At 41.5% G+C, this 21,757-nt stretch overlaps 1 long non-coding RNA gene across 3 annotated transcripts in view; it reads right to left on the bottom strand.

Moving 5' to 3' along the window:
* LOC111773473 (uncharacterized) overlaps positions 1 to 21,757 on the bottom strand; it is a 168,286-nt gene that overhangs the window by 139,128 nt on the left and 7,401 nt on the right. For 2 of the 3 annotated variants that reach the window (XR_011438502.1, XR_011438501.1), the window contains exon 2: positions 7,359 to 7,529. This is a non-coding gene — a long non-coding RNA (uncharacterized lncRNA). Of the gene's footprint in view, positions 1 to 4,266; positions 4,455 to 7,358; positions 7,530 to 21,757 lie in introns of all 3 variants that reach the window. The other variant, XR_011438503.1, reaches the window with a different exon arrangement.

Below are 21,757 nucleotides of genomic sequence, written 5' to 3'. Positions count from 1 at the left end.
GCATTTTGCCCCAAATAATCAATCACAAATACTTGCACAGCTCAAGTATTTATGTTTGTTATAAATTGATGAAAAGAATTTTCCCAGAGGAAAAGATGAGAAATAATCTAAATTATTTTCATCTTTGTGAATATGAAGTTGAAGTGCTTTAAAAATATGAATAATCCATTAGGCATATGTATTGATCTAATTCAACAGGTAATTATAAGATAATCTACTTGATTTTAACCCATAAAAATAGAAGGAAAGTGGAGCATGAAGCACGTCTATTAGCTATGGAGAGAATGTCTCCTGTGTATGTATGTAAACATATACTACACATGTAACATGTATGAATATATATATGTATATATGTGTGTATAGAGAAGCTCCTGCTATTCAGTTTACCATCCAGTTGGGCAAATCAGGTGCCCAAGTCATAAAGCGATATATCTATCAGCAGGCATAAAATAACAATGTAACACAAAACACATCAAATAAGCATGTGTTGGCGGAATGAAGAGTAGGATATAATTAAAATCTATTGTGAATTTCCAGAGAAAATAGGGACAGCCATTTCAGATAAATAAATTGGCATGAGAAATAGAAGTTTAATATAGCAAATCATACCCGGGGAACACAGGATTCACCAGCGTGAGAGCAGTATCCATATTGATGAAGTATGAGCTATGAAGTTAAAGTTAATGGACTGATAGAGGAGCCTTGTCATATGACAGTGAAACCAAAATTTAGTTTTGCCTGAAACATTCAGGTAATTAAGGTAAAGTACGTCTTGTTGTTGTTTTACTTAAAATATCCCCTATAATGTTCCTTTAGGCTACGAGAGATAACCTAGACATGCAGATGTAACATAAGAAGGCACTATATGATACTAGGTCCATAGTGGAGAATTAGACAAGTGTGCACAGGAATCCTGCCTGCTCTTGGACCTTTTCGGGCTTTGACCTTTGTTTCTGAAAGGTCAAGGTATCTCTTGTGTCATCATGAGCCCCCCACCCCCAGCCCTTCATAGCTGTCACCACTGAAATGGACATAAACTATGCCAAAAATGATAAGACCTGAGAATTGCTGAACAGCACCAATTCTTCTGTCAACATTCCTGTCCTGAAATCTCTTTTTACTTAACAAACCCAGATCACCTTCCTTTAATGACAAAAAGGAGAAGAAAACTGAGGCAAATAATCAGTTACTTCTCTCCAAAAGATAATTCTCAGGAGGGAAACTGAAAGATACTGCCTATCTAGTTTCTCATATGTTTTCTGGGTTCCCCATCTTGCTTGTTATTGTCACAACTTGCTCCACCTGCACACGATCAGAACTGCTAAAAAGAATGGAAGCTCCTCAGGGGCAAAAGCTGACTTTTCAGCTTCTCTTATATTCCCTGTGACAAGTTCAGAAAGCTACTTTCAGCCTCCACACACAGCAGGAACTCAACATGTTAAGCGACAGACAAATACCCCAATTTTACTCAGTTTATGTTTTAAAGAATGCCTGGATGAATCAGCTCATCGAGTTGGTCATCAAGTTATGAATTAGATAATCACAGAGTTCATTCAATCTGGTTATTGAGAATGCCAACAGGACCAGACGACAAATTATCAAAATATTGATTTGCCAGTTTCATAACCAAATACACTTGGTGTTGAGATTTACTGTTCAGCAGAGGATGTGAAAACTGTCAAGTTGAACTAAAGTTAATTAAGAAAGATTTTAATCTCCACAAGGGCAGAGACTATGCCTGCTTTGTTCAACACTTTTTCCCCAGTCCCTATCACAGTGCCTGTCACATAGTAGGTACTTGTGGTAGCTTGCCATTTAGATGACCACTATCAATTCTTTCCTTCCTTGAATGCATAAGCCATTCCCCAATTGTGAGGTGGAATCTAGTATTTCTCCAACTCCTAGAATCTGGGTTGGCTGGTGACTGCTTTGACAAACAGAAGATAGAAGTGATCTGCATGACTTCTAAGGCTAGGTCTTAAGAGATTTGCATCTTCCGCCTGGATCTTTTAGAACACTTTCACTGGAGGAAGCTGCTCACAATATAAGAAAGCTGATAACCAAGAGACCAACAGTCTCTGAGGAAGCCCAAGCTAACCACTTGGAAAGAAGGAGATTCCTGACTAGCCCAATGCAGACGTGAGTAAAGAAACCTTTAGATGGGTCTAGCCTAAGCTACTGCAACCTGCAACCATATGAGAAACTCCAAGTAAAACTGCCCAGCCGAGCCCATCAACCTCAAGAACCAACAGTGATGATAAATTGTTGCATTAAGTCACTGGGTTTTGGAACTGTTTATTACAAGCAGTAGATACCTGCAACAGTGTTCAATGTTTATTGAATAAGTAAATTAATTGATAAAAGAAGCCATTTGGAATAAAGGTTCCCAAATGAACCCAATGAAATCCATTAAATAAATTATTAAGGTGATGTCAACAACAGTAAAGACCATCAGAAAATTGGACAACTCTGTGGATAATTAAGGCCAAGAGGAAATCTGCTACAGAGCAGAGAAAGTAATTTTTTTGAGAGTGGAATTTTCCAGATTCACTAACCATCTTGACTGTATTCGTCAGATGATTGCTCAACGCCCTACTTCCCTTTACACAAAGTAAACTCATGATTGTGTTTCAGCCATGATTCTAGGTGCAAAGTAGGAGAAAATATACTAACCAAGAAGGAACATGAGTAAGCTAGGCAAATAGACTTTGTGAAGCCTGACTTTTCTATGAAGACTCTAACTCTTCTCTCTATTCTTTTAATTTTGTAAAGTAGACTTTGGTCCAGGTACACCGTGTAAAACAACTAAATATAGCCAGAGATCAGGGTGGGTGGGAATGGAAAAGAGAGACTAAACGCTGGGCACTAGCAGCTGTTACATCATCACATCCCCCATAATTGTGCTATTATGCACACAGCATTCTTCAGTTGGATATGGTCACCACTTTATAATGATAAGAAGATTAATTAGTGACAATCCATATCTTTCATTTCTTTGATGGCTGTAAATAAGTCTGAGTCATTCTACCATTATTTTCGTCATGGGCACAATAGTCTTACCCTTTTTTTGATGAGGAAAATAAATGTCAGAGGGTGTCTGTAATCTTCTGCAGTCTTAACTTTGTGCCTTTTCAAATGAAATCATACCAGGGTCTGGCCTTCCCTTTCCCGAGTATCCTTTTCTTATGGGTGCACAGGTCCTTTCTAACACCCAAGCCCACCCCACCTCCTCCTCACCTATGGAATACTCCTCACCCTGCCCCAATGTAAACTTATAGACCCCACATTTCCAAAGAGATCCTAACTCTGCAAGAGCACAAAGGTTGGGTTCAGAACAAAATGACTAAAACATAGAAATACTTTGACTAAGTCTACACAACCAACAAAAAAATATATATGATTGAAGGTCTCCATGGGTCCAATAAACCAGACTACTGTCAAATCATCCTCCTTTTGGCTACGCAGACAGAACCCAGAGCTCAAACTTAAGGTCATTTGTTGAGAAAGCAGCTCTTCACGGTCACTCTGAGCAGGTCGGGAAGGAAAATGGCTTAAGTAGGGGCAGAATCTAGGACAGTCATTAGGGAGAATTATCAGATTCCAGGGATAGGAGATCTTGAAATCTCACTTAAACACACGGGGATAACTTTATTTGCTATTGATTCTGTTGTCATTCCATTCAAATCAATTCAGAACAATTTTTTCTCTGGTATTGTCTGGCACCAGGGGATAGAGAATTTATTAAGATCTGCCCTCAAGAAAGAGTCAAGAGAAAACGGGTAAGGAGGGATGACCAACTTGAATTTCCCACGAGAAGGACAAGGAGCACTGGTACCAGACATTTTTTGAGACTCAGTAAATACCACCTTTGTCTTTCTAAGCTCCCCTCTGTACAACAAGGGCTGAAAGCCTGGAAACTACATTTCCCAGGCTTCCTTGCCAGGAGGGTTCTTGGTACAATCTGCCATTGAGAGGTGCTCTTGCAATCATTGGAAGGCGGAAGGAAAAAGCTATTTTCTTCTATCAGTAGCTACAAGCAGGTGTGTGGGCATTGGCAGACAGCAGACATATGTCTATGTGTCAGCTTCTGAGCATCATTCTAAGACTCACCCCCTTGAGTGCTGTAGGCAGCTGAAATTATCAGTGGCAACTTGAGTTCCTGGTGATTCCTTCACTTCTGATTTCCTGAAAGTTAGTAACAACCTCCTTGACCTTCACTGCCTAGCTCTCCTAATGATTTGATTCTGTAAACCTCTAATTCCTTACCTTGAATTCCTTCCTTACTGAAATACTTCAAGCATATTAGTCATAATGGGATAGGGATGTTTCGGTACTAAACAACCCCCAAAATCTGAATAGTATAACAAAATACAAGTTATTTCCTGTTCAGGATGTAGGCTGAGTGGCTTCTATCTTGTAGCTACACCATCCGGAACACACATCCTCCAAGAGCCCTGTGGAAGAGGAGGAAAGAACATAGAGAAAGCATATTGGCACTCTTAACCTCCTGGACCAAAGGTGGCACAGCACTTCTGTTTACATTCCGTTACAAAGAATTGGTCCTACGGCCCCAATTAAATTGCAAAGGGGAGGGGATTACGATCTTCTCCTGTGCCCAGGAAGAAGAAATGGTTTGGTGAACACATTACATTCTATCTGCCACAAGAGGCTTCTATTTTTCTGACTAAATTTGATTGTTATATTTGGTACCAGATGTGGTGTCCTGTAACAAAACCCTAAAATATGTGGCACTGACTTTGTGGTCAAGTTGCTAGAAGCAGATATATTAGGAGGGATGGCTGGAGATCCATATCACACAGTGGAAAAACACTTGGCAAAACTGTTGCCTTTGGTAACTTCAAAGTTAGACCACGTGACTCTTGAGCTTTTACATGAAAAATAGCACGTGTTGGTTGTTATTGGCTGCTTTTGACAACATAACAGGAGAATAAGAGGATATCAGGAAATAATTAACTGGTTTTTAAGCACAGATAAAAAGAAAAAGCAATTGCTTCTAGAACTCCCTTCTGGTACCAATTTCTGTTTTAGTCAAGGTAAGTAATGCTTGTTGATAAAATAAACAATCCTCAAAAGCTCAGTGGCTTAACATATGAAAGTTTATTTCTTATATGTTACACAAAAAGTGTAATGTGACTATTCCTGGTTGGGCAGCTGTCCCAGGCTGCTCTCCTCCAAGCAGTGAATCAGGAATCCAGATTCTTTCCAGATAATGGCTCTACATCTTCTATATACAGGTGACATCAAGGTTGTCCTGGCATTATCCGGCCAGTAGATAGAGAGAGAGAGTGACAGAGAGAGAACAGCGCAACTATGTACAATCTTAACTGAGAACAAAAGTGACATACACCTCTTCAATTCAGCTCACATTCCACTGATAAGACCTAGTCACCTGGTCCCACAATCACTGCAAGAGAGGCTGGGAAACACAGTCTCTGGCTAAGCCACTGCTTCCCAGAAACAACTTTACACTGTGGAAGGGGAGGATCAATCTTCATTGGTCAGCTAGCCATCACTGTCGCAGTACTAGAAAGTTCTTTTCTTTTTTGCTGCTGTGTAATTTCTTTCCCCCACTTTAATAACATAGCTTCCTCTTGTTTTTTCCAACTTTTCTTTTGACATGTACTCTCTCTCTCTTTTGTCTCTTGTTTGATCTTACTTCCCTCTCTTATTTTACTGTTAATGATAATTAATCATAGCAATCTACTCTCTTCTCTGAGAAATTTCTAAGCATGAGGTCTAGAGTAAAAGATGGGCTGTCATCTCATCAAAACTGCGAAAGGCAGTCATTTCTGTGCCTTTTCCTTCCAACTCAGATCCCATCTTACTCTTACTGTTAGAAGTGATAGGCAGTGGAAGGGGGAGGTCAAAACAAATCTAATAGGGCAAACAAGATATCTGCAATAGTGTTGAGGCTTTCTACACTTCCTGTTCCATGTTCTTTGCCTTTTTCAGGTTTCATGCTGTCTTTGGGGGAAAAGTTCCAAGTGTTCAGTTCTTAACTTTTTATTCAGTTATTAATAGAGACCACGCATAACTGCTGGATGAGAATGGCAAAAGGGGTGTAGACAGTTGTCAACTGTTCAATAACACAAGTATAGTGTTGAGAGGGTTTTCTTTCACTCAGATGCAACTTCCATCCATTTTCAGTGTAAGGGAAGAAATAAATATACATTTTTGAAAATCTGAATCTTTTATTTTTAGTTTTTTGAATATTGAATTTTTAAAATGTGAAAATGACACACTCCTCCATGAGAGGTAACCAGCACAAGTAACTAATTCTTCCCCACAACCTACCTCACTCTATGCCTTATTTTCTGGGCTTAAGACAGAAGAATAAGATTTCAGTTCCAATCCCGATAGATCCTGTTCTTTGAAATAATCCCCAGTGTAATGAGTTGGGACTGGCTTGCTCAGAAATTTGAGTTTTCTAACTTTAACTGAAATCTATATTGAGCAAGCCTCGACTCTCTCAATTCTGTGTCATTATTTGGCAAAGAGTCCCCATAAAGTCATGGCTTCACAGCATCTTTCTATTTCTGTGTCTGCCCTCTTTTCTGGTAGGGGAGCTGACATGAGGCTAGACCCCTGGAGCCTTGACAAGCTTCTAGAGGCACTTTTGAGTATAAGAGCATCATTCAGTATATTTAGGGTAGCAAAAATAATAACAATACATAACATGCTTTATATGCTTGCCAGACATTGTGCAAACATTGTCTCACTTAATCCTCTCAAAAATGTTATGAGGCAAGTACTATTATTATCATCCCCATTTTATAGATGAAGAAACTGAGGCTTGAAGAAATTAAATCCCTTGTTGAGGAGATAGAGCTGTTGAATGTTACTTCAAGAACTTCAGCTTGGCTCTGACTGCAAAGGCCCATAGCTTAACCACTCTACTACCAGTCTATTTCCATAAAAACAATCCAATGAGTTAGCATTATCATGATGGGAGTGGGGCAGGGTCAATCAGCAAAAAATAAGAAAAAAAATGCAAATTTACAGAGAAATTAATCATAACAACCATAACAATTAGTAACATTTCTCGAGCACTTCGTATATGCCAGGCACTGTTCTAAATCCTTTACGTGGATGAACTCATGGCATCTTCTCAACAATCCTAAGAGGTAAGTGTTATTTATTATAATCATCCTAACTTTTTTTTTTTTTTTTTGCAGAAACCAAAGCACAGAGGGATTAAGTTACAGGATCATACAATTAGCATTTAGCAGGATGTAGAGGAATTAAAATAAGAGCATAATGAATTTATCTGTCTTCCATGGAGAGAATAACGGACAAACTGGAAAGATAACTTTCGAAAGTTCTTCAGCGTAGCTTACCTTCTGTGATTTGCTCTCACAGTCAGAACCGTCCTTAGGTAATGAGAATCCAAAGGCCTGGCCCAACCTCTTTCCTCAATCTGAACATAGGAAGTTTTGGATGGCGCCTGTGTATCCTCATTCCTCCCTCACCAGACCAGGAGGGTTCCAGTGCCAAGGAGCTCTTCTGCCCTATTGAAAGCAAAGAATGGTTGCCTCTGAAATAAGTACAAAGAGCAAGCAAATTTAGTCAGTTTATGCAAAACACAAAATGGCATATGCCATCTGGAAAAATATACCAAAGCCGTGAGCTGTCAAGCCCCTTTCAAGACTTTGGCATGTAAAATCAACATTTTTTTTTTTTTTTTTAAGTCTGAAAGGTCCATGTGAACTCCCAGCTTCATTAAATGTAATTCCCGTTCATCCATTCCTGTCACTGGTCATCCACTCTCCCATCACACACACAGTTAAAAATATGTATAAATATATATTTATATGTCATATATTATTCTTTTTCCCTTCTCAGTGGTGCAAAGGTCTCTGAGAACAAGAACTTGACAACAGAGGGTTTTTAAAAAGAAGATAATAAAAAAATCCTTCATAATTATCTTCTTTTTTGCATTTAAAATGGTTTAAACAAACACACTTGCCCTTGTAATGCATACATATATATCTGGAATCTAGTTTGTCATTGACATTCCAGAGGCCCCAAATGGTGGGTTGATGTTGCTGCAGTCTTGATGATCACAAACTCCTAATATTGCCCCCAGCTGCACTCACTTGATGGACTTCAAGAGAGATGAGAACAAGGAGGGCTGCTCAGGCTTTGCCTTGGTGCCAGGCTGGATTAGCAGGGCATCCAGGCAGAAATGTGTCCATCAGACAGGAGTGGAAATAAGATGCTGGCAATGCTTATTGAAGAGTTATGGTTAAATGGACAGGAATTGAGACCTGGAAAATCACTGATGTGGTTTAAAGGGGAGGCTGGTCAAACCAAATGGACTGAAAAGGGACAGAATCAGAGCCGAAGATGAAATTGTCTATGGTGTTGGAATCAAGGAAGCTGGAACAGGGTCAGGAATAGTAAGACAAGAACACTGGACCAACACATATTTAACGATAACTAAAACACAGTAAGTGATTCCCATTAGATCACTAGATCGTTGTCATAACAACTCTATGAGGGAGATACTCTACATAGGAGAGAACTGGGGTCCAGAGAGATTAGGTTACACTGCTCTCTGTATTTAAGAAGACTGCCTAGCACATTATGTATAGCTTAGACTAGAAGGATACAAACCATGAGACTATCAATTTTCCCCTGGTGGTAGAATGAGAGGTGACTTTTATTTAACGTATTGCTCTATATTTCCATATTCTCTATTTTATAATCAAAATGTTTTGAAAGGTTACTGAGAAAAGAAGCTAAAACTTGCTTAATGAAGGAAAGAAACTGAAAGTTGGTTAATGAAGAGAACTTGGTTTTCGCAGAAGCAGAAAACTCCATGAGGCCAGAGGTGGTGTGAGGATCTGAGTGGCAGCCAGGACCGGTCCTGATGCTGTTCAGACCAGAGTCTACTGCTGTCTGTGACTGATTGGGATACACTTTTCATCTGCAATCATTCAGCTCTTCCCAAGTCAATCCCCTTCCAAGGCTGAGGATCTGATTCCCAAGGTTAAACCTTGGGGAGAAGGGGATTGTACGGGGCAGGGATGATGGGCTGGAGAAGAGTTCACATCACCAGGGCTGATCTGATTAGAGCATCAGATTCTCCACTTCCTTTCTTAGCACAATCTATCTATGTCTAGTTGACTCACTCAGTCATCTCCCACCTCCGTTTAGATGCACCTGATGACAAAGTATCTTTAAGTTGCATTAAAATGAATGCTATTTTGATCATTTCTCTATTCTTTAAATTTAAGGAGACATGCTGAAGTTTCCTGGAAGTTGATGTAACGTGTGTAGCCTGCTCCAATGGAAAGAGGCATAGCTTAGAGTCTGCCAGACAATTAAAATCCTAGCTCTGCTACTTATCAGCTGTGTGACCCTAGGCAATTTATTTAACTTCTTTGGACCTCAGTTTCCACATCGGTAAAATCCAAGATGCTAGTTAGAAGGATTGGATTGGCACAATAAATTATTATTATCAGCCACAGTGATAACACTAGATGCTATCACACATAAATTCCAGCAGAAGACCTATTCCTGCCACTTCTGAGAAGCTGCCAAGTTGCTAGAGAAATGATGTGACAGTGGACTCCAATATATTATTGAAATGACATTCTCCAACTCCGGGGGCTGAGGAGCTTGTTGCTATCACAGAACCCCCTTTAGGCCAGTCTTTTGAGTGTCACTTACACCAGTTTGGAAGTAATCTGCTTGCTCGCCCTTCCAGCAAAGGATGTCATGATCGGCTAATAGAAAGTGACAAGAAGGGATATAATGAATGAGAGGGAGTTAAAGTTTGGGATAAAAAAAAAAAGAGCCTTGTTCTTTTGGGGAATGCACAATGCTAAGCATACCATGTTAAATCGTGCGTGTCAAATAATGGACTAATTAAGAATCTTCATCCATTTTTTTCACATCTCATTTTTGTTGTCCTTTCAAAGATGTATTTTCAAATTAGCTCTTAGCTCTTTAAATAAGTCCCAAGGGGGAAGAAAAAGAAAAAACAAACCTTGTCTATCAGAGAAGCAAAAGATAAATGTAAAAGAAAATGCACAGGGAATGGAGATGGGGGCTTTGTGGGAGACGCTGGGAAGTTTCATAATCGTAGCAGCAACTTCTTGAATAATGGAATTTAATAACATATAATAAACTATGATCCAGGAGAACTCTGATCCAATCCCACTAATTGTTTGAGCCAGTGAAATGAAGGCAAAGTTTATCGTGCCAACACGCTGCTAATGCCACTGAACACCACAGGGGACAGACAATTGTTCCCAGCTGCCTACCTCCTCACACCCAGAGGGCACATGGGCCCTGCCCTCCAAAGACCAGCCTGAATCTCCAACTTTCAATGACAATCCCAGTTCTAGGACTTTAAAGTCACAGAAATGTAATTCTTGCAATCAACAAACTATTGTATTAAGCAGAGAACAGAGGGGTAAGTAGTTACAAAGTCTCCAATTAGGTTATAAAGAATAATAACCAATATGCTTTCATGCTAATGCCAAAAAGTACAAAAACCTATAATAAATCTAATTGAGCACATGATCATAAGCACTGTTTTCCTACCTACATAGTTCTGCTATATTAAGATAGACTCCAAATAGAGAAACACATTCTTTTTCACTGTTATTGAAAGACCTTTTTTTTTTTCTTTTTAATTTGGATCATTTTACCAACGTCAAAAAATGGGAAGGTATAATTAAGAAAAAATGATTTTCTCTGTCGTTACTCATTGATTATATCTAAGCATAAAAATGAAGGGAGGAATTGAAGCAATTATCTGGATAATTCAGGTCTCCCCAAAAGATTAGAGGTTTCTAATAAAAACATATTGTTTTTTTACTGAATTATTAAGATAATAGCCTTAGTTTCCACTTTATGTGTGGACCTGTCTATTGATGAAAAGTCTTTTGTAATCATTTAAAAGGAGCTTTTTTTAGGTTTTTCTGACAATGAAGTGTATGATTTTTTTGTACCTAAACTTTAATGTATCTCAAAAACACACAGTCTAAAATTCTCCAGAACCTTTTGCAAAGCAGCTATTTAAATTACTAATCCTAAAAAACTGTTAAGAATAAGTATTACCTTTCCTTTCCCAAAAAGGTCCATGAAATCTTGGTTACAGTTGGGGGCACGAGGGGGAGTGAAATACCTCTGTAAACTGATCGTCTAAAAACAGGAAAATTAGCATTGTGCCACGGCTATGAGCAGCTAATAAAGAGAACATGGTTAAAAGAGATTAAGGTTCAAATTAAGGTCAGAAAAGAGACTGATTGAGGAAAACTGCCATGTTCCGTTGCATGGCAGTTTAAGTGAGACAGTTTCCCCCTGAATCAGTCTTAGGTTGAAAAATTACACTGTTGGGGTTAATAAAGAGGCCAGGCATTTGTTTGGACTGAGACTTCAATTAAAATGTTATTTGGGGCAGCCAGAGCTAATGTCTTGCTTAGAGGTAAACTGAACTGCCTTTTAAGAGGATGAAAAAAAGAAGAAGAAGAAGAAAAAAGACCACCTAATCTGTCAAAGACCCTGAATAACTGGCAGAAAGAATTGTGTTTGCTGGACCTGTGCCCAACTCAGCAGTGAGCATTCTTAAGGGTTTTGTGACATCATCTGAGGCAGCTGAGGTTTTCTGAGTTTTTGATTGTTGTATGGGGGGGAGGAATGTAACGTTCAGCTGAGCCTTCTTTGAGACAAAGAAAAAAATCTGGTTGGTGTAATATGCCAAGGCTTTTTTTTTAATGCCACAAAAGGGGTGGGACCAAGAATTCTGGGTCTTACTCTCATGACTGTACCCCAGAGACAAAAATTGATGAATACAGTTAATTGAATTTCTCAGTCCATACCAATTTGCTCACAGTTAAACAAAAACCACCAAAGTTTGCTTTCATTTCACTTCTTTAGGGTGAGCGAAAATCCACCCTGAATAAGCTCCTTCTCCTCTATATTCACTCCTATATTCCACAGAGATTCATTAAACATGTTTATTTTGGCCAGCATTGGGCATACCTTGGTCAACAAAGCAGACACATTTCCCAGCCTTTATGAGGCTTACAGTTCGAGGGAAGGGGGAGCAGTCAATAAGTAAAAAGATAAATAAACACATAATTACAAATTGATAAGATTGAAGGAAACAGTGTGGAGATGAAGATCTATTCCGTTTCTCTCCAATCTTTTTCTTAACCAATCCCATGAGCAACAACTATTTGAAGACCTCATTATGAGTGCATGGGGTGGTTGAGGAAGCTGGGTAATGATAGATATAAAATATGTGATTTTCTGTTGGGGAGTTAGGGATCTGGTCATGGAGATAAACAGGGTGATGCACAGAGAGAGAGGGGTGGGACAGCCAAAAGAGCATGGATTAGAGCCAAAATGAACTTAGAGTCTGGACTTTGATTGGTGTTTCTTGTCCAACGAGCGGTACAAACAAAGCAACAGACTCCCAAAGAACTGCAGAACCAGAAAGGGCCCCTGGGGCAGGGAAAGAGGCTGTGTCATGTGAGAAGTGGGGCCAAGTGACAGCACAAAAGAAAAGGTGCACCAGGGTCCAGGGAAGAGGAAGAGAATGGCTCCTGTGGCTCATTTCCTTCACGCTGTTCAATTTTTTTTTTAAACCAAGTCTAGAGAATGGACCCAATTTGTCTGGATCTCACTGCAAACTGATGCCCGAAGTCCAGTTCTGTCATTCAAACTAAAGAAGATAATTATGAGAGCATGAATTCTCCTTCCCCCCATTCCGCAAAAATTAAAACAAAACAAAGCTAATGGAAGATGTTTCATCTTCAGAATATTCTTTAAGAAGATGTGTGGTTGAAAGAAAAGTGGTAGACAGTGCCTTAAGTCCGAGCCACACAGAGGCATAATGCAAAATGGGAAAGATAACACTTTGAAAACAAAATGCCAATAATGAGATCATTGCAATAGGAACAAGGGAACCAGCAAGCTGAGAAGTCACACAACATCATGAGTGCAACGTCTGTCCAAGTCGTGGCAAAATCTGCCAGGCCCAGATTGACTTCATTAGTCATTTAGAAGTACACAGATCACAGAAAAAATTATCCTCCTCCTCACTGAGAAATAGTTGATCATCAGTATAAATAGAAACTGATTAGAACACCAATTCTTCAAAGCATAAATATTTCATTCACCGACGAGTCGCAGTTCTGCCCATGGCAATTAAGAAGAAAGTATGCAACAATACCACACAAAAGGTGTGACTGTAATCAACTTTAACAGGGAATTAGGTTTGACGTGGATTCATACTGGACGTGGGGTAAACACACAGACGACATTATCCCAGATGCAGTCAGGGAACTTGGGGAGAAACAAGCATAACTATATAGCCCCGTTAGTCCTCTTCACTACCCTTAGCTCCTTCGGGTCTTCTGGAACCAATATGCTTCTCATTCAGCAAATATTTGTTACGTACTTTCTAGATGCCAGGTGCTATGTTGGGGATTGGGAATTCTATACTGAACAAGACAACCACAAGCCCTTTCCTCTTATAATCTCCAACTCATTTTCAGTCTCCTTACCCAGCTTAACTTTTTTCCAGAGTATTTGCCACTAGCTGACATTTATCATATCTTTATTTGTTTCTTGTTCATTGCCCCTCTTATGGAGCTCCATGGGCAGGGACTTTGACTGTCTTACAGTATGGTATCCCTGACATCTAGGCCATATTAGGAGCTCAAAGAATATCTGTTGGATGAATAAGGCTTACGCTCAAATTACTTACTCATTTCACTTATGATAAGTAAAATAAAAGAAAACTATAGGTGGTATAAGCAAGTATCATTAGGGCTTCTAACCCAGGAAATGAGGGAGACCTTTCCTGGGCAAATGTCTTTTAAGTTAGACCCCAAATCAAGAGAGGGGTTTGTCTGGAGAAGGGGTTGGAAAGGCCTTTCAAAGAGAGGTAGCAACATGTATAAAGGTGCTTGTGGTGTTGCGATAACAGGAAAAAGGCCAGTGCCATGGAGACGTGGAGCGAGTGGGAAGAGTTTCAAGAGATGAGGCAGGAGCCGTGGACAGGAGGCAGATTATGTAAAATCTTGTAGGGCACATTCAGGATTTTGGACTTTATCCTAAGAGCAATATGAAAAGTTTTAAGCGGTGACATGATCACAATTCCCAATTCATGAATCTCCCTAATAAGCACAAAAGCGAGCATTTTAATCTGAGCATTCTGAAATCGACAGGGTGAAGAAACGGCTGAAATATTTCTGCATGTGGAGAACAGGGAAGTCTGAAGACTTATTTACTGAGTATATAGCAGAGGCATCACTTTATTAAGGCAACATGCAGAGGGTGGTAAGAACAAAAAGATGGGCGTCTCGGAAATGTGCATCCACGGAAAACTTGGAAGTGAGAAACTACAAATGAACATGTCTGCCTCTTTCCTGCTTGGAGGCCATCACTGCCACATAGGGCCCTTCTTGGTCTGCCAGGACAAACCTTTGCTGCCTCTTCCTCCACCAGCCCTGCCCTGGTGCTCTGAACTCCAGCAGGAAGAGTCCACCTCAGGCTCCTCCCGTACAGATGCGGTGTGTCCCCTCCACGCCTCGCACAAGCTGCCTGTCATTCTATCCCTCACTCCACCCTCATGGTGTCTCCTGACAAACTGTTGGTCTCCTGCCCAGGACCCAGCTCTAGGACATGACACACATCGTAGGTGCCCAATAAATATCTGTCAGATTAATGTTACACAGCGTGCTAAAATGTCACCCTTATTACACCTTTATAGCAAACACTAATTGAGTGGCTACTTTGTGCTAAGCACAGTGCTGAGGACTTTTCGTGCATTCTCACTTCATTTTCACAACAATCTGGTGAGGCAGATATTGTTGCTATCTCCAACTTGCAAACAAGGAAACTAAGGCTCAGAAAGGTAGAGTGACTTGCTTAAGATTTCTCTCACCATGCAACAGGGACATCAACTCACTTCTGTTCCTCTCCTAAGCCCATGGTCTGATTAATTACTTGCTGATGCTCACCTCCTCCCTGAAGGCTTCCTTGGTACTCCAAACCACCCCAAAGATAAGCCTCAGGGCTCCTAAAGTATTTTGTGGCAACGTATGATGTTCATAACTATCGTACCTAATGTCTTCCCAACAACACTCACAATCTGAGTGCCTCACATGGGTCTCATTTATCCTGGTATCACCAATGTCGAGAACAGTGTCTGGCACATGACAGGAGGGTAAATTAATATTTGTTGAGGAATAAATGGATGGACGAATAAGCCCAAGGCAATCTAATATAAATTCTAAATGCGCTCTTTGAGAAAACTCATTAAGAAAACACATTATACTCAAATCCAAACAGATAGCAGATAAATTGAAGAATGACCATTCGTATTAACAAAAATTCTACACTCCCCATCCTCTCCTCCATCTCTACCCACCACAATGTTCCTTTACTGGTTTCTCTGGTAAATTGAAAATCCGGCTCATTTTCAAAATGAGAGATACTCATATTGTACCACTGCATAAGGGAGAAAGGGGAATCGTGAAGACTACGCATGAGTCATGGATTCCACGCACAAGCTGAGAGGACATGCAGCTGAGGAGCAAGCAGCAAAGGAACTTATTCACTGCCACCTGATTGTCCCTTAGAAGCATCAAAAAAGCTATACCTCATTTAAAAAGGCAGAAAGATGAGAGATACTGCTTTTTAAACTCGGAATAAGTCCCATAGAAACATTTAAGACATACAAAAGCTGAAATATTCCAAACCAACCACAATTCAGAAGTTGGAATCTCCCTGATGAGATTACTATACTAGAAACAACATGTTTATTGGCTCATAAAAGACATGTCACCTAACAATTCATAATAGGGGGTCTGAAGGAAATAACTCACCCATGGTGAAGTCAATGTTCAAATCAATATCCCTTGGGGAGAAAAATATTGCCCATTGATGGAGATTGATTTTTCTTTTCCTTAAGAAATTCTCAAAGGGTAAACAACATCTTTTTCATAGTGAATGTAACTAAACATGCCAATGTCTAAGGTCTACATTTCAAAAATTATTAGTGTAATTATAAATACCTTTCAACCTATTACAAAATAGATGACAGTTCCATATTTAAAAATCTCCTCTTAATATCCAAGCAACAGGACCACACAGACAACTTGATGTATGTCCTCTGCTTTATTTACCAGCATTCTTATTAGTGAGATAATTTGTGATCTTTTAAAAGAATCGAAAATTAGCATAAAAACTAAGAAAACTGGATCCTGGATTTGTTTACCTACAACTCAATAACGCCTAATTTTTAAAAATTTCTCACTGTTTCTCTCTTAGCTTTCCCAATCCCACCTGGACCCCCAAATGATTACAGCAACATTAAATCTAGCCATTTACCTACTGCCAGAAGTTTTAATGCACAAAGAGAAAAGAAGACTGACTTTAATTGGTTTTATATTTAATATGTTGCTCCAGGCTGGTGAATCTTTTAGACTTGTTTACAAGGCTACAGTAAATTATACTGTCTAAGTCACAGATTATCTTCTTAGGCCAAACATGTGACCGAAAGAAAGCTTGCCTTCTACCTTTTTAAAACTCAAAAGTTGCATGAGAAGGGACAGATGGATGATTTGTGGAAAAAAGAAATGCCACTCAATTAATGTTTGCTGAAAAGGGTGTCACAGATCATTGGCGGAATTTCTACACACTGGCAACTCCCTCAAGCAGCCAAAGATTAATTGAGCACCAAGACTACTGAGTTCTACGAGGAGAGGAGAATATGTGTTGGTGATTACAGAGACTGAGCTGTGAAACCAACAGAAGTGTAACTGGATGAACTATCTTTGACATGCTGGAGTAACACCACTGTTACCCCAGTAGCCAAACACACGATTTTTATTGTTTTTCTCCTGTGATGGTGATGGATTCATATCAAGCCACACTCTTGTACCCAACTCCTCCCATGTCCAAAAGAACATGTTTTTCAAGTAGCTTGAACATATAAAATTAGGAACAAAGTTCATGGATTGGCATATGGTCATGACCTACAACTTGACCTTAGGAAAAATTCAAACCACACTTAGTATACTGATTTTTCTCATCTAGTAGCATAACTACAAGCTTACGGTAACACACTAAATGCTGTACAGGAAAGCAACAAATCAAAGCAAAACAAAAACAAAAACTTAAAATTTAAAAAAACATGTAAGACCTAAGCTCCCCTTCCTAAAAATTTTCTTCCGCAGGAAGGAAAAAGAACTTGATCCACCAGAAGTACTGAAATCAAATACTTATTAGTCTTTTAATTTCCTGCTTATTTAAAATTCAAAAATTATTTCCATGCTTTGGTAGGGCTATGTGGTTGCTTCTCACTTAAACAGCATTTCTGTTTTTATCACAAAGTGAAGAGGAGCCAACACCGAGAAACAAGGAACAGGAATAGCAGCAGACACTGGGGATAAACTACAAACTAAGATGAGCAAAGGAGGGGAGAGAAAACATGGCCCTCTAGGAAAAATAAAGTAGTAACAATCTGAACACATCTGGGATTTGATTCAAACTGACCTGGAACCAGAATGAATCTCCAAGCTGTTCTGTACACAAAAAAACACATACACACACACACACTGTGAGATTTCCAAAAGTGAAATTTCCAGCAGTTTTCCAAAAGAGTTAAGCTAAGCAAAGATTTCACTGGCAGGCACAGGAGTAACTTTACCCCTTTTACGGTGATCCATGAGCGGGGTCTATGGCAGGCTAAAGAGACCTTTCTACCGAAAGGTTCCACCTAACCCTCCCACTAAAGCAGGGTTGTGAAGGTGTCAGCAGGATTTGGCTGACTGGATCATTAATGGAGCTTCGGTTAATTATTGACTGATTAGGGATTTACCTTATCTTTCCATCAGGAGCCAGCTCAAGACTTAACGGTAAGCAATTTAGAGCCAGGGTGAACCTACCCATGTGCCTTTTTCTTCTCCTCCTGTGGGTCACTTTAGCTTGTCCTTCCCCATAATTCACATTCAGGTCAGAACCGCCAGTGTTTACAGTGTTTGGGAGTCCTCAAAAGGACTGGAAATGAGAGGGGCCAGGTGTATGGTAAGAAGAGTCCAGAGACACAGGCCTAGAGAAAGGCTGCCTTTGGCAAAACTTTGCTTATTGGTCCAGGTTTTCCCATTAAGTCTCTGGGAGAAAAGCAATGACTTTTTGTCTCTAAAAGTGTTGGTGAGACCCCCATGGGTGAGACTCAGCCCCCTACCCTGCAAGGCGGCCTCTCTGCTGAAGGCCTCTTGGCAAAGCCAGGGAACCAGCACAGGCAGCTCAGACCCAGCTGCCCCAGATAAGAGGTGGCCCGTGTTAATGTACAGGCTTCCTCTGCACCTCAGCAGGGCCTTCCTTTTCTAAACAGTCTCCCTTTAATGTTGGCGAATGTTGTTTTTCCATTGACTCAACATCTCGCCTCTGGTGCTAAGCCAGTGGGGAAAGTTGGAGCGGGGGAGGGAGGGGGAGAGCGGGAGAGAGCGATGCCAAGGCAAAAGAGAGGGGCACGGGGAGCCACATTTCCAAACAAGCTAGACACCTGCTTTGGAAAGACAGGGACCAAGCCTAAAATTCTTGCTTCCTCTTGATTTAGATCAGCTTTTTGTTCCCTGTATGTCTGTGATGGGCCCTGGGACCCCTCCCCACGATGCTGCCCCCTGCGCCAGGAGCTAATTCATTGTGGAAACCACGGCCAGGGATTCCTAACTTTTCTGTATGAATATAACGGTCTTATCTGAAGGAAAGAATGAATAAGGGAGTTATTTGAGTATATTAAAGAGGGAAAAGAAATTCTAGGAAAGAGATGAGAGAGAGGATGAGAGGAAAGCAAGAGAGAAGAAGGGAATTAGAGGAAAACAGAGAAGAGGAAAAAGGGGAAAATGAGGGGGAAAAATAAAGGCATGGAAATGAAAGGCAAAAAGAGAATAAAAGGATAAAACAAAAAATGAAAAGGAAAGAAGGACTGCAGAAAAACGAAATCTGAAATGAGACTTTTTTCCCAGAAGCCGGGTTTCTCAAGACACAGGGACTTTACCGGGTTGAAGACGGAAAGCAGTCGCTGCCCGGGCTTCTCCAGGCAATGCAAGGTCAAGGGGCATCTTCAAAACCAAATCTTGATTAGAGCCAGCTAAATGTTTTGACTTGAAGGAGACACGAAGGATTAAAAAGCGAAATAGACCAGCATGGGTAAGAATGAAACAGGAAAAGAAAGAAAATTTAAAAAAAAAAAAAAAAACTTATGGGAGACACAAAGGGAGTGATAGAAAACACTTCTGAATCAGCTAGTCATCTACTAACAAGCTGCAAAGATTTCCAATGACAAGTTGTCACATTAGTTTAGTGAAACTGAAGCAATGCTTATCCCCTTTCCTGTGCTTAATCTCTGCCTGCGTGCCACAAAAACATGCTACCACGTTTAATAGGATTAGTTTCGTTCACTTTCTCCCCCCACCCCTTTTATTTTTTACAATTCTATTTTCAGCAATCCAGGGACCCTTGAATTCATCGACTTCCTGCAGTGCACAGCAAAACCTGGCATGCATGGTTTTTACCCTTTAAAGACTTCATTTGAATCTGAAAAATGTTATTTTCTACCTTTTCTCCCCAATGAATTACTTTCTCCTCCTGGAAATCTCTACAGGTTGGGGGGTGAGGGAAGAGGTGTTGATGGTAAAAGGGTCAAGACAGAACCTGGGCTACAAAAATGTTGACAAAGCCCAAACCCTGCAGAGGCTTTGTGCCCTAGGAGAAACCGTCATGGCTCTGGCTGCAGACAAACCTGGGTTCCGATTCTAACTGCTATTCACTGGCTTTGTGGCCTTGAGCAAGTGCTGAAACCTTTCCTAGCCCCAGTTTACATCCATACAGGCACCAAGTAGGGATAATTCCTCCCAGGACTGTTGAGAGAACTATATGGAATACACTTCGTTTCCTTACTTCTAAGATTCACTTTTTTCCATATTTTATTAATATTCCTGAAATTAATATGTCTCACAATTGATTGTACATTTACAGTCATAGTGTTTTCCTTTTCTCCCAAAGGCCATCTTTAAATAGATGGTGTGTCTTATAATCTACGGCATTTTAGAATTAAGAAAATGAGATGAGTCTACAGCATCTGGTATAGTTCTGACCTAGGAAGTCCTCAATAAATGCTAGAATTGTCTATCATGGCTTATCACCAGGCCTGTTCACCTCCTTCCCATATTCTCACTGAAAGACCACTTTGGAATATGGGAAAAAAGAGGTGTTGGCACTCTTGCCCCTCATCCAGATTCTTCTGGACTAGTGCTCCTAACTGAGGTTTCAGAAACCCAACTACATCAAACAGAGAATAATTGTCCACCGGTGTTGGGTAAGAACCAAAATCATCCAGTTCACTCTGCTCCCTCAACAGGGTCATCAACTGCCATGCTTTGCAGAGTGTCGAAAAGAGTAATTATCTGTTGACTTGACTTACCCCATTTTCTTTGCGTCCACTTTGGGTCATGCACTCCCTCCTGCCCTCTCCCGGCTCCCCGAAGGTACCACCACCAGAAGATTAACATTGAGGAGATAAAGGGGTGGACTCGCCTTATCCAGGAGGGCAAAGGATGGGGCCTAGGAGGACCTGGGGCAGTGAGGGAGCAACACTGGGCCTAGGGTGGGGATGGAGGGGACGTGGAGCTGGGAGAAAGGAGGAAGCTGGCAGCCCGGCCTGTGCAGGCCTCTGCAGGAGAAGGCCCTGCAGGGGGGCACCAAGGGCCAGGCCCCACAGTCGGAGAGGCGAGAGGGGGAGACGCCGAGTCCTGCGGCCGCCTACACATGCCCACATACGCACACACACAGCGCCCCCGAGAGGAGAACCTGGGATGCTCGCCCCGGGGAGGCAGCGGCCGCGAGCTGGGGTTCCAGGCCGTCCAGCGAGGGCCCGAGGCGCCAAGATGCGGCGCCCTCCCTTCACCCGGGCTGGAGCTGAGGCCAAATTCAGGCTCCCGCCGCGTCCTTTCTCCTCCCTCCCCCTCCGCCCCTCCCACCACCCTTCCTCACCCCGTCTGCCCAGAGGAGCCTCCTCGGGTAGGGGAAGCGGAGCTCCTCGCCCACTCCCGCTCTCCTGCACGCCCCGCCCCCCATACTCCCCCCATCGCACTCCCACCCCGCCCTCTCACCTTCACTCCCTCGCCCCCCCTACACACTACCCTCACCCCCCCACTCACCTTCTGCAGGACATCCACTCCCCTACTCCTATCCCCTAATCGTACTCTCTCCTCACCCCCACCCAGCACCCGCCCTTCCCACCCCCCACCTACACTCTACCTCTACCCCTCCCTGCCCCTCCATACTCTGTCCCCCACTCACACTCTTCCCCTCTCAGCCTCTGCCCCTGTCCCGCTCCCCCACAAGTGTTGCCGAAAGCGCCTCTTCCTCCGTGAGAGTGCCTGGGGTAAGAAACCGGAAATTGTTACCTGTCTCCCTACAGCTTGGCCCCAGATGTGTGTTTCTCTGTAGTTGTCTTGAGGTCCTTTGTTTTGTCCCCAAGAGTCACAGCGCACCCCCACACACACACACAGAGTAGCCACAGAGCAGGGATTTTCCACTTTTGCCCCAAGATATCCACAAACCCTGGAAGGACAGACATCTAGGGGTGATGCTCAGCCTCCCCCTCATTCAGGGAATAGCCTGCTCCCAACCCCGGGTTCATTCACTAGAGGCAGGGCCCACAGATGCCCCAAGCCGCTGGCAATCTCTTCCTTACCCC

The sequence above is a fragment of the Equus caballus genome, chromosome 5 (genome assembly GCF_041296265.1).
Source record: "Equus caballus isolate H_3958 breed thoroughbred chromosome 5, TB-T2T, whole genome shotgun sequence".
NCBI lineage: Eukaryota > Metazoa > Chordata > Mammalia > Perissodactyla > Equidae > Equus > Equus caballus.
Note: the sequence above shows the minus strand (reverse complement) of the source record. Positions and strands in the feature narration are given on the sequence as shown.